The following is a 12,274-nucleotide window of genomic DNA, read 5'->3' on the forward strand; positions in this document are numbered from 1 at the left end:
CCTACCTACTCTCCCCTACCCCTCCATCCCACCCATGCCTTCTGAACTCTATAAAACACTCCAAATTCCTCATTTTTACTCACAATCTCATTTCAATAGCTAGGTTGAAGAGGAGCAAAAGAGTGAGTGAAGGAGTGAAAGAGTGTGATTGAAGTGTTACAAGTACAAGAGGGGTAAGGAGTAAGAAGAAGAGGAAGAAGAGGGATTCTACACCAAGTTGGAAGGATTTTTCAAGCACAAGATAGGATTTTATTACTATTTTTTGAGTTTTTTGAGTTTTTTGAATTAAATTTCATATTCAGATTTTAAATTTATTATTTATTTTTTAGACATGGTTGCAAGTGTATATTCAATGATCCATTGTTCAATGTTTTTTTTTTTTTGTTCATATTTCCAATTTGTATTAAGATTCAACATTGAAATTTATTTTTAATTTTTAAACTAGGTTAAAATTTTTGTGTATCCTCTACTTCTACGCTTAGTGTGATTTAAATTAAGAAAAACATAAATGAAATACTCGATTAACAAATATTAGCTTGAATTTTAATCTTAGAATTATAAACTTATAAGTTTTAAATTTATATACTTTATTGAAGTGTCACAATGAGTTCTTATGGTATGAGTGAGGATGAGGTTGAGGTTCAGACTAAAAGTACTAAATTTGATTATGCACTTGAGGCTAAGAGGGGTGACCATGATGTTGAACTTAAAACCCAAACCAGTATTGCCATGGAAAATGCAGCTATAAGTGTAAATTGCCTCTCCACATTAGTGGAAAAGTATCTTAAAGGTCCTTTCGATTGTAAGTCTCCTGAAATAATTTGTAGCAAAATTGCCAAGCAGGACTAGGGCATTGGCTATTGTGGAAGTGCAACTAATTTGCACTTGCATTTTATGACGACATTACTAAAGTTAGTGCCCACCTTCTTCATATTTGAGGAAAAGGTTGGGATGCATGTGATTTCTCAAGGAGATCAACAAACTTGAAATACAGAGTTGAGATGGGGTATCACTAATGACAATGCAACTACACTTATGTCTACTTCTTTATCTCATAAATCAAAAGCTCATCAAAACCAACCATGTGATTCTACTTATGCTTTGTAGATGAGTAGCAAAGATGTCAGGTTCTTCTTCAGGGGCCCATGCAAGAGAGGCTAGTGAGAAACATAAATTGACAAATGATGCTCAAAACCTATAGTTAATTTATTCAAAGTGTAACTTGTTATGTGTTGCATACACACCCCTATATTTCACTAGTCAAAATGGGGTCCCCCTCTTTTCTTCCTCCTCATTTGTTTCTTTTTTGTTTCTCTTTTCCCCTTTCCTTTGGTAAGATTTGCCTATGAAGATAGCCACCCAAGATTTGGAGGCCTAATGGAAAGCACAATAACAAGAGAGAAATAATCTGACAAGAATAAACTATTTTCCTATCAATGATGCAATACAATGTGATCAACTAGAATCAACAAAAATAAATTGGATGTACATAGGATACTCCTTGGTTATATAGGCCAAGGTGACACATAGGAGTGCAGAAGATTATGACAAGTGTCATAATCTTATGACATGAAATATAAAGTGATAGCCTATCATCCTGCCTAAAAAGGAAAAGTGATAGTGAGATAACACCACTAAAGGTAGACCAACCACCTAAGGTGGAAAAGTGCAAGCATAAGAGGTGGATGTAATAATGTGATAAAAGCACTAAAGGTGGAGATGCCACATAAAGTGGAAATGATAACATGATAACACTGCCTAAAGTGGAGATGCTCCTAAAAGATCCTATATGGTCCCTAAGTAAGCCTAAGTGATGTGTAATTAGGACCTAGGTGAAGAATCAGCAAGGTACAACACCTTAATTACACCAACACTCCCCCTTAAGTGCAACTTAGGGAGAATGTACACAGAACCTAACGATGCAAGATGAGTCCTGGCTACTAGGACATGTTAGGTACCCATGTACAAATGAAATGAAATCTCTCACAAATGGACAAAAGGACAAAGCCTAGAGGGAAAAAACTCCTCCCTAAAAGAGATGAAAATAAAAAAGACTCTCAAAGAAGAAGTATGAAAAGGACAAAGCCCCAAATGAGCAAAAATTCCCCCCCCAATAAGAGAGAAGAAGAGAGACCATATAGCAGTGCCCCATCAATGTAGAATGTACACCAATGGTATATGCTCCAAGGTGGATGTAGAAGATGGTCCACGATCATCAAACAATGTTCCTCCCCTTAGGAAGAAACAAAGCCAAAGGTGTATGAATGGAGCCTCCCCAATCCTAAAAGGAATATGAAGGAACAAATCTCAAGATGTATGGAGTCTTTGAAAGCTGCTCAAGTGTCTTAATGTCGATGTTGAAAGTTTCCCCCTCCAAATCAGGTGTACTAGGCCACACTGTTAAAAAATACAATCCAAGATCTAGTGATGATGAATGTAGAACATGATCCAAAGACTCAAGTGTATCCTCTAAAGATAAAGAGACCTCCTCTAAATGTTGTACATAAGTATTCACAATCACATCAAACTCAAAAGAGTTATCATGTAGATAATGAACAAGAGGATCAAAGTGTTGCCTCGTAACAACTAAAGAAGGATCATTTCTATCAAAGAGAAGATGTATATCATCAATGGTGTCTCCCAAATCTACTAGATAGGCCTCCATAAACAAGCTTATAATTTATGTCAAGTAGTAATCCCAAGGAACTATATCTAGAAGACAAAGTGTCTTCATCTACACTAAATCACAAGGAGCCCAAACTGTAACAACACACATATCATCAAATAAAATAGTTGATGAAGGAGATGGGATATCAACACATATCTTAAGAACCTTAGAATGTTCTGAGATTCAAATGACCATATTGAATCTCCTCAAATGTGTCCATGCTAGATTTCGTAGTGTGTACATAAGTTGAATTAATAATAGGAGCAAAATGAGAGAAGGTGTGGACTCAAGAATGATGATCAACCTCCCCAACTACAACAATATCTTTTCTTTGTAAATCTTGAATGGTGACAAAATCTGATGTGAACTCAACACTCTTTCTTGCTCCACCATGTGTGATCTAATAGATAGAAAGGATATTGGTTGATAATGGAGGCACACATAGAACATCATTGAATTCTCCATCATCCATGTCAATTGATCTAGGTTCCCACAAGCATTCATATATGTGTTGTTAGCCATCAGGATGTGTGGTGATGAACAAGAGTCAAATGAAGAGAACATATTCTCTAAAGAATCTATATGATGTGAAGCTCCTAAATCAAGTATCCACCTATCTAAATTATAATATGCGACTACAACAATTGCTTGCCCCATGTTTCTCTAGTGTAGATGATGATGAAGAAGAAGATGAACTCCTTGACATTGATGAAAGCAAATTGATTTAATTCTTCTTAAGAAGATGCTTCAACTCGTCAATTTGTTTTAGATAACATTCATGTCCGTTATGCCCTAATTTCTTGTAGGGTGATACCACAATAGTGGGTTGCACTTTTTAGCCAACTTTGACACTGAAATAATCATTTTGAGAAAAAAAAAAATCAGATTCAGACACCTATTACTACTAAACCGTAAGGAATTTTTAGATGATGTCAACTAGGAATTTGTGACATTTCATACATGTAGATTCTAAATATTTTTTTTAAAATTTTTTTGGAATCAATTTGCATCCATTTTTCTATCTCCCTCTAAAACTAGTTTTTAACAGTAAACAACAATTTTAAGAGTGATACTCATTTGGTATGGAATAACTTTTTTTCTAAAATAAATATGAATGTGATTCTTTTGAATTTAGTTTTGTAACATCCATATCTAATGTTTGCAATGGATTTAATAACATTATCTTCAGTATTTCACATTTTATTAAGTTTTTAAGTCAAGTTAACTATAATTTTGACATATGTTCATTTGGTAGCTCGTAACTTGTTGTGTAGGTATCAAAATTTATTTTAATTTTTTTGTTGGAAAGAGGACTTCAATAACTATTACGTAGATATTTTTCAGAATTTTTTTCACTAGTTTACTATTTTTCCATGAGCATTGAACAACAAATATAATGTTTAGTGTGAAAACTATGTTTAGTTAATCTAAAAAATCAATCATAATAAACTCAATACATATTGAAATCATAATCATTAGGAAAATCACTTTGAGTAATACTATCACTCATTTGGGCTTGTTAAGATTGTAGAATATAAGCCTTTAATTAAATCTTAGAAGGCCAAAAATCTGCAAAAACTAGGATAGCTTTGTGGGGAGATGTCCAAGCAGGTTGTTTGATCAAACATATGTTCTATCGAAAGGACCTTTTAGGTTCAAATAGTTCATTTTTATGTTCCACAGACTTAGAGAAATACTTTGTCAAAGTTTGACAGTTTTCACACTTAAGACACTTAATAGAATGTGTTGGTAGGGTATGGCCTAGAATGTTCAGATAACTTGGCGAGTGAAATGGGGGCATGCCTAGCATAAAATTGAACCCTATATGCATTGACACTGATGGTACTTTCTCGTGACAAACATAATGAAAGTTAGGGCATATGCGAATGCATGTGACACTTTTTAGGGCAGCAAAAAACTCTCAACGCAAACAAATGGTTTTGAGTATTTAAAATCTTAGAGAGATTTTTGTAAAGAGACCTCACACGACCCATAGGTTGAGATGGTTCATTCATATGTGCCACAAACTTAAAGAAATGCTTTGTGAAATTTTGAGATTTTTCAGCACTTAGGACACTTAAGAGAATTTGTCACTAGGGTATGGCCTAAAACATTCGAGTGACTTGGTGAGCGAAACGAGGGCATGCCCAGCATAAACCTAGCCTCTCAAAAATTTTGGTAGTAATGGTGTGAACATCAACCATCAACACATGAGCACCAGATTTTATGTTGAAAACCCAAACTGGGAAAAACCACAATGAGAATCTAACTCATAATATAAATATGAATGATTGCAAAGTTGAAGGCTCACTGCCAAGGAGAAATTGCACCTGATGGACTTGTAAGTCTAAGGTACACTTCCTTGGGGCAAGATACAAGGCACATATAAGGGCTTGCATAACCAAGGCTCACTGCTTTAGGGAAAGATACAATCTTCTATTAAAGGACTCACTGTCAATCAACAATGAAGCAAATAGTAGAACTAAAAATGATGAGGATTTGTTCTTGAACAAAAAATTATCCTTGAACAACTAGATCAAGTGACCAAAATCATGGAAAGCATATCAAATAACCACCACTATCACAACACATTCTCTCACTAAATATACCACCTTCAAACCTCTGATTTTTGCATTTCTGCAATCTCAAATCATCTTGCACATCATTTGCATACTCTTCTCATCAATTCAAACATAACACATCATACAAATTCTTCAACCATACTCCTTAAATATGAGATAGATCATTGAAAACTTAATTTAGGGTCAACTAAGAACATAATAAACATTATTACACAAAATAGTCACCTAGACCAAAAATACTCAAAGCAAACCACTCTTGGAGAAAGATGGAACCAAAACATATCACAATACATCCTTCTAAGAGAAATCCAATGATCCACACATGCTAATTTACATTTTCCAAAGTTGTTATCAAATGTAACGTGTAGACATAACAATTATTCAACCAAAGAACATCTTTTGATGCAATTATCTCACATGGATCTCCACATGCCATGGTGATACCCATAACAACTTCTTAATACATCCTCCAATGCATATTTAGATCAAAGAAATATGATCCAACCAAGATAACTTAATCAGACACACTGAATCATAACACAATTGAATATCCTGAACATAAATCAACAAAACTCTCTTGCATAACAGAATCCACCAAAGAAGCAAATAAAGAATACTACATGAGCCATTAAATCATACCCACTAAACCGCAACACAATCTGCAACATATTTGGAGGCCACACGAAGACTTTCTAGGCCATTCTAACAAACACACTTACTACCAACAAACATAAATGACTATCCAAATCAAAATACCACAACCAACACCAAAAATACCAAACTCAATCTGCAACACAAAACACAATTGCAACAACCAGGAGCATATCGTGACCAGAATCCATTCGAATAACCAGGTTTGGCATCAATGACAACCATACAAGATCATAATTCCAACAATCTCCCCCTTTGTCAACGATGGGAACACTTGAACAATAGTTGAACATTTAAACAAATCTCACAACAACTCTCTCCCCCTTTGACATCAAAGACAAAGGGAGTTACATAACATATTGACCAACACACATGCCACTACTTCCCCATGAGAGAAGGAACAACATCAATCCAAGAGATAAAGGATAAGCATTGAATCTCCCCCTAGAAAGACACACCACTATAATACATCTAGCTAGAGAAATGAGGGGCAATAACCCCTAATTTTTGCCTAAGATACTCAAAAGTATCATTCGCCAACACTTTCGTGAAAATGTTTTATACACTTTCTTTTGTAGAAATGTATTCCAGTCTGACTTCCTTTTCTATAGCCTTCTCTCTTAGAAATGATAGCGGATTGAGATGTGTTTTTTCTTTGAATGCATTGTCCAATTCTTTGAAATGTTTATAGCACTTGTATTATCACACATAACAGGAATAACTTCATCATATACCACTCTGATATCTTTAAGAGTCTATTGCATCCACATAACTTTAGTACAACAAGATTCTAACACAATGTATTATGCTTCTACATTAGATAATGATATTGAGTCGGGTAAGTGCACCAAGATGGTGTGCAAAAATATGGACAACCTCTAAAAAAAAACATCTAAAAACTACTAATGCAAACAGTTTATTTTAAATTTAAATAACCCATTCATGTTAAGCCTCGGTCACCAAGCCTCAATCCAAGCCAAAACACCTATGGGTTTTTTAATAGAAAAATGTGATCGTGTTTTTTAATAGAAAAACGCGATCGTTTTTTTCAAAAAATAAAAACACATACGGGTTTTTGGAAATAAAAAACACGTTCGCATTATGTTTAGTAAGAAAAACAAGTATGTGTTTTTCTTACATAAAATTAGTCTAGAAACATGGATTTGTATGCAATGCATTTATCATTCCCTTAGTTTTTTCAATAGGCTATATACATAAAATGCAACATTTAAGTATAAGAAAGAAAATATAACTTATACTTTAAGTTATATTTTATGTATATATTGTCAGAATGTTAGAGAGTGTTTTCATCTCTATAGGAGTTATAATGTAGATTCTAGTTTTTAGAGGATCATATAAAATTTCAAAGAGTCAAATTTCAGTAATCAACATGTCAAATTTTAGTAATCAGCATGATCCTATTATCATCCTTTAGCTCTATATCTCACTCTCTTTGTCTTTCCCAAACTCTAGACGTAACTCTCGCCCTCTCTTATCTCTCTTAATTCTCTCTCCCCTCTCTAGGTATATCCAACCCTCTCTAGCTTTCATTCCTTCCTTAACCCCATTTCTATCCTTGACTCCTTCCCTTTCTCTTCATCACTGTCATTCTCTTATTACTTCTTTCCCCTCCCTCTCCATTCTCTTGGTTACTACATATCCCTTCTATCCTCTCTCCCCATATATCTAGGTCTCTCCCTCCCTCCCTATTCAACCCAATACCTCTCCCTCCCTATATTATTACCCACCTCTCTCTCCTCCTCTAGGTTTCTCACCTATGTAATTGTCCACTCTCTAGTTCTCTCCCTCTATCTCCACCTTTCTCTCCCTTCCCCCTTACCCCTATCCACTTATGAACTCTCTCCCTCTTTTCTCTCTCTCTCTCTAAACCTATCTATCTCCTCGTTCCCTGGGTCTTTGACTCCCTCCATGTCTACCTCTCCATCCATCCCCTCTTATTCATCTCTTTTATCTATTCCCTCTCTCTATTGTCTAGGTCATCACCTCTCCCTCCTTTTTTCTCTCCCTCCCTCAAATTTCTAGGTTTCTCCCTCATTTCCTCTCCACCTCTATGCCTCTCTATCCATGTCTCATTAGGAACCTATCTCTATGCCCTCTATCTATCGCTCCCCTCTCTCTCTCATCTAGGTATTTAACCTCTCTCTCACCCTCTAGATTTCTCATCTCTCTATATATCCCCTCTCTAGTTCTCTCCATTAGTCTCCACCTCTCTCTCTCTCTCTCCATCACATCTTACCCATCTCCCTTTATGAACTCTCTCCTTTGCTTATCTCTCCCATCACCTTGTTATCTCCCATAAACTCTAGACTTATTACTCTCCCTTTCTTCTCTCTATTTCTTCTCTCCCCCCTCTCTAGGTCTCTCCTATACTATCCCCCCTCTCTCTCTCACCTTCCCTCCCTCCATCTCTCTTCTCCTCCTATTGTTTCTCTCCACTCTCTCTTTGTTCTCTTGATCACTACCTACCCCTCCCAACCTCTCTCCATACATATTTTTCTACTTCCCTTCATCTTTACCTCTCTACCACTCCCTCTTTGTCTCATTACCCACCTCTCTCTTCCCCTTTATCTTTCCACCCTTGGTCTCTCACCTCTCTCTTCTTAGGCTCTAGATCACTCACCACTATATCTCTCTCTCCTCTCTAATTCTTTCCTCTCCACCTTCTTACCCCTCTTTCACTCTTTGTGAACTTATCTATCTTATTTTCTTCTCTCTCTTCCTCACCTATCTACCTCTTCCCTCTTTCTATCTCTATCACTCCCTACCCACCTCTCCATCTCTTCATAGCTCTCTCTTTCTATTTTTTTCCCTCTATCCTCTTCTCTCTCCCTCCCCTTTCTAGGTCATCACCTCTCCCTCCCATTAGGACCCCATATCACCCCTAATGACACCATATACCCCTTAGGACATCATATAACCCCTTAGGACACCATATGACCCCTTTTAACATCCTAGTACATGACATGACCCCTTAGGACACCATATGACCCCTTTTAACATCATTGTACATGAAATGACCCCTTAGGACACCATATGACCCCTTAGAACAATATGATGTCCTAAGGGGTCATATGGTGTACTAAGGAGTCATATGGTGTTCTAACACATGTGTGGCCCATTAGGACCCCATATGACCCCTCAGGACACCATATAACCCTTTTGATGATCTTGGTATGTACAACATGACCCCTTAGGACACCATATGACCCCTTAGGACAATATAAAGTCCTAAGGAGTCATATGGTGTCCTAACATATGTATGGCCCTTTATGACCACATATGACCCCTGACAACACCATATGACCCGTTATAACACCATATGTATTTTAACGACACCATATGACCCCTTTTGACATCCTAGTACATGATATGATTCCTTAGGACACTATATGACCCCTTATGACCAAATGATGTCCTAATGGATCATATGGTGTCCTAAGGGATCATATGGTGTTCTAATAGATTTATGGCTCCTTAGGACCACATATGACCCTTAATGACACCATATGACCCCTTAGGACCATATGATGTCCTAATGGGTCATATGGTGTCTTAAGGAGTCATATGGTGTTCTAACATGTGTGAGGCCCCTTAGGACCCCATATGACCCCTAACAACACCATATGACCCCTTAGGACTGTATGATGTCCTAAAGGGTTATATGGTGTTCTAAGGGGTCATAAGGTGTTCTAACACATGTGTGGCCTCTTAGGACCCCAAATGACCCCTAACGACACCATTTGACCCCTTAGGACACCATATGACCTCTAATGACACCATATGACCCCTTAGGAAACTATATGACCCTCACAACACCATATGAACCCTTAGAACCTCATATGACCCCTTAGGACACCATATGTCTTCTTAGGACACCATATTACCCATTAGGACACCATATGATCCATTTTAATAGCCTAGTACATGACATGACCCCTTAGGACATCATATGGTGTTCTTAAGGGTCATATGGTGTTCTAACACATGTGTGGCCCCTTAGGACCCCAAATGACCCCTAACGGTACCATATGACCCCTTAAGACACCTATATGACCTCTAACAACACCATATGATCTCTTAGGACATTATATGACCCTCATAACACCATATGACCTTTTAGGACCCCATATGACCCCTCAAGACACCATATGTCTTCTTAGGACACCATATGACCCCTCGGGACACCATATGTCTTCTTAGGACACCATATGACCCCTTAGGACACCATATGAATCCTTAGGACCACATGATGTCCTAAGGCTTCATATGGTGCCCTAAGGGGTCATATGGTGTTCTAACATCTGTGTGGCCCCTTAGGACCTCATATGACCTCTAATGACATCATATGACCCCTTAGGACACCATATGACCTCTCAGGACACGATATGATTGTTTTTAATATCCTAGTACATGACATGACCCCTTAGGACACCATATGACTCCTTTAAGCATCCTAGTATATGATATGGCCCCTTAGGACACCATATGACCCCTTAGGACAATATGATGTCCTAAGGGATCATATGGTGGTCTAACACATGTGTGGCCCGTTAGGAGCACAAATGACCCCTAATGATACCATATGACCTCTAACGACACCATATGACTCCTTAGGCCACTATATGACCCTCATGACACCACATGACCCCTTAGGACCCCATATGAGCCCTTGTGACACCATATGACCCCTTCGGACACCAAATGACCCCTTAAGACATCATGTGTTCCTAAGGGGTCATATGGTGTTCTAACAATTATGTGGCCCCTTGGGACCCCAAACAACCCCTAATGACACCATATGATCTCTTAGGACACCATATGACCTCTAACGACACCATATGACCCCTTAGGACACTATATGACCCATAGGACACCATGTGACTTCTTAGGACACCATATGACCCCTTAAGACCCCATATGACCCCTTAGGACATCATATTGTCCTAAGAGTCTTATGGTGTCCTAACACATTTGTGGTCCCTTAGGACCTCATATGACCCCTCAAGACACCATATGACCCTTTTAACATCCTGGTAGGACACCATATGACCCCTTAGGACAATATGATGTCCTAAGGGGTCATATGGTGTCTTAAGGGGTCATATGTTGTTCTAACACATGTGGCCCCTTAGGACCACAAATGATCCCTTAGGACACCATATGACCCTTTTTAACATCCTGGTATGTACGACATGACCCCTTAGGGAACCATATGAGCCCTAAGGAAACAATATGATATCCCTATTGTCCTCATTTTTGTTTTCAAAATTGATGGACCATTACATAAAAAAATTGTCAAAAAATAAAAATTTTACTATATGGCAAGCTTCTCGATGCGGAATTTCACCTTATCTTTTGGACTAGACTAAGCCTCAGGCCACCCTCAAACCACGTTTCGAATTTCATCGCATTATGGGTTCGTTTGCTATGTTTTTCCTTCAATTCCGGTTTTTTTCTCCCTAACTATAGGTGGGAAATTTTCCTTAAGTTGCAAGTTTTATGTTTTCCTTTGTTTTAGTCTTTGTAGGGAAATTTTTACTTAATTACAAGTGCACTTTATGAAATTAGAACTTGTAACTTGCTTTTCATTTCCCCCTTTATGCTTTTTGGCTTTTTAAGTCATAATAGGAACTTTTTGGGTAAGTTACAAGTTAATTTTAAATTATAAATTTAAAAGTCACTTATAATTCTTTTATAAAGTTCCTATTTAAGTGATTTTACTTGTAATAGGGATTTTATTTCCCTATTACATTTTTTATTTTCTAAGCCACTTGTAAAGGGAATTTTAAATCCCCATTACAAGTTCTTTTTTAAAGTTAAGTTATTAAAACTTGTTGAGGGGATTTTATTTTCCTCTTACAAGTTATTATAACTTGTATTTCTCTCACAAAAACCTGAATTGCCTTATGAATGAAAATAAAGGCATTTTAAAACTTGCTAAAGGGTTTTAAAAACCCATTTTTGCCTTGTGCAATAAAAATTGACATTTTAAACTTGTAATATGAAGAAAGAAACCTGATTTTCATTGTTACATGCAAATTTAAACTTGTTGCATTTCTCAAAGAACCCGACCAGCCAAGGAAGGTGAATTTGTTGAAGTTTTCAAGCAAATTTTGTGGAGGAATTTTAGGGGGTAAGAGGCATTTTGGATTGTCTCCTATTTTCATGCATTTGTAAGCACATCCCACACCATTTGAAGGTTCAAATTGCTAGGTTTTTTATGATTTATAAACCACAAAAAATGTGTTTATTAATGCCATGATTTTCTTTGAAATTTGTCACAATTTTAACAATTTCCTAAATAGTTTTTTCTTCCTTCACCTAAGTGTGGGGTTTGGATAGAGATTTGAAC

The sequence above is a fragment of the Cryptomeria japonica genome, chromosome 4 (assembly GCF_030272615.1).
Source record: "Cryptomeria japonica chromosome 4, Sugi_1.0, whole genome shotgun sequence".
NCBI classification, from domain to species: Eukaryota; Viridiplantae; Streptophyta; class Pinopsida; order Cupressales; family Cupressaceae; genus Cryptomeria; species Cryptomeria japonica.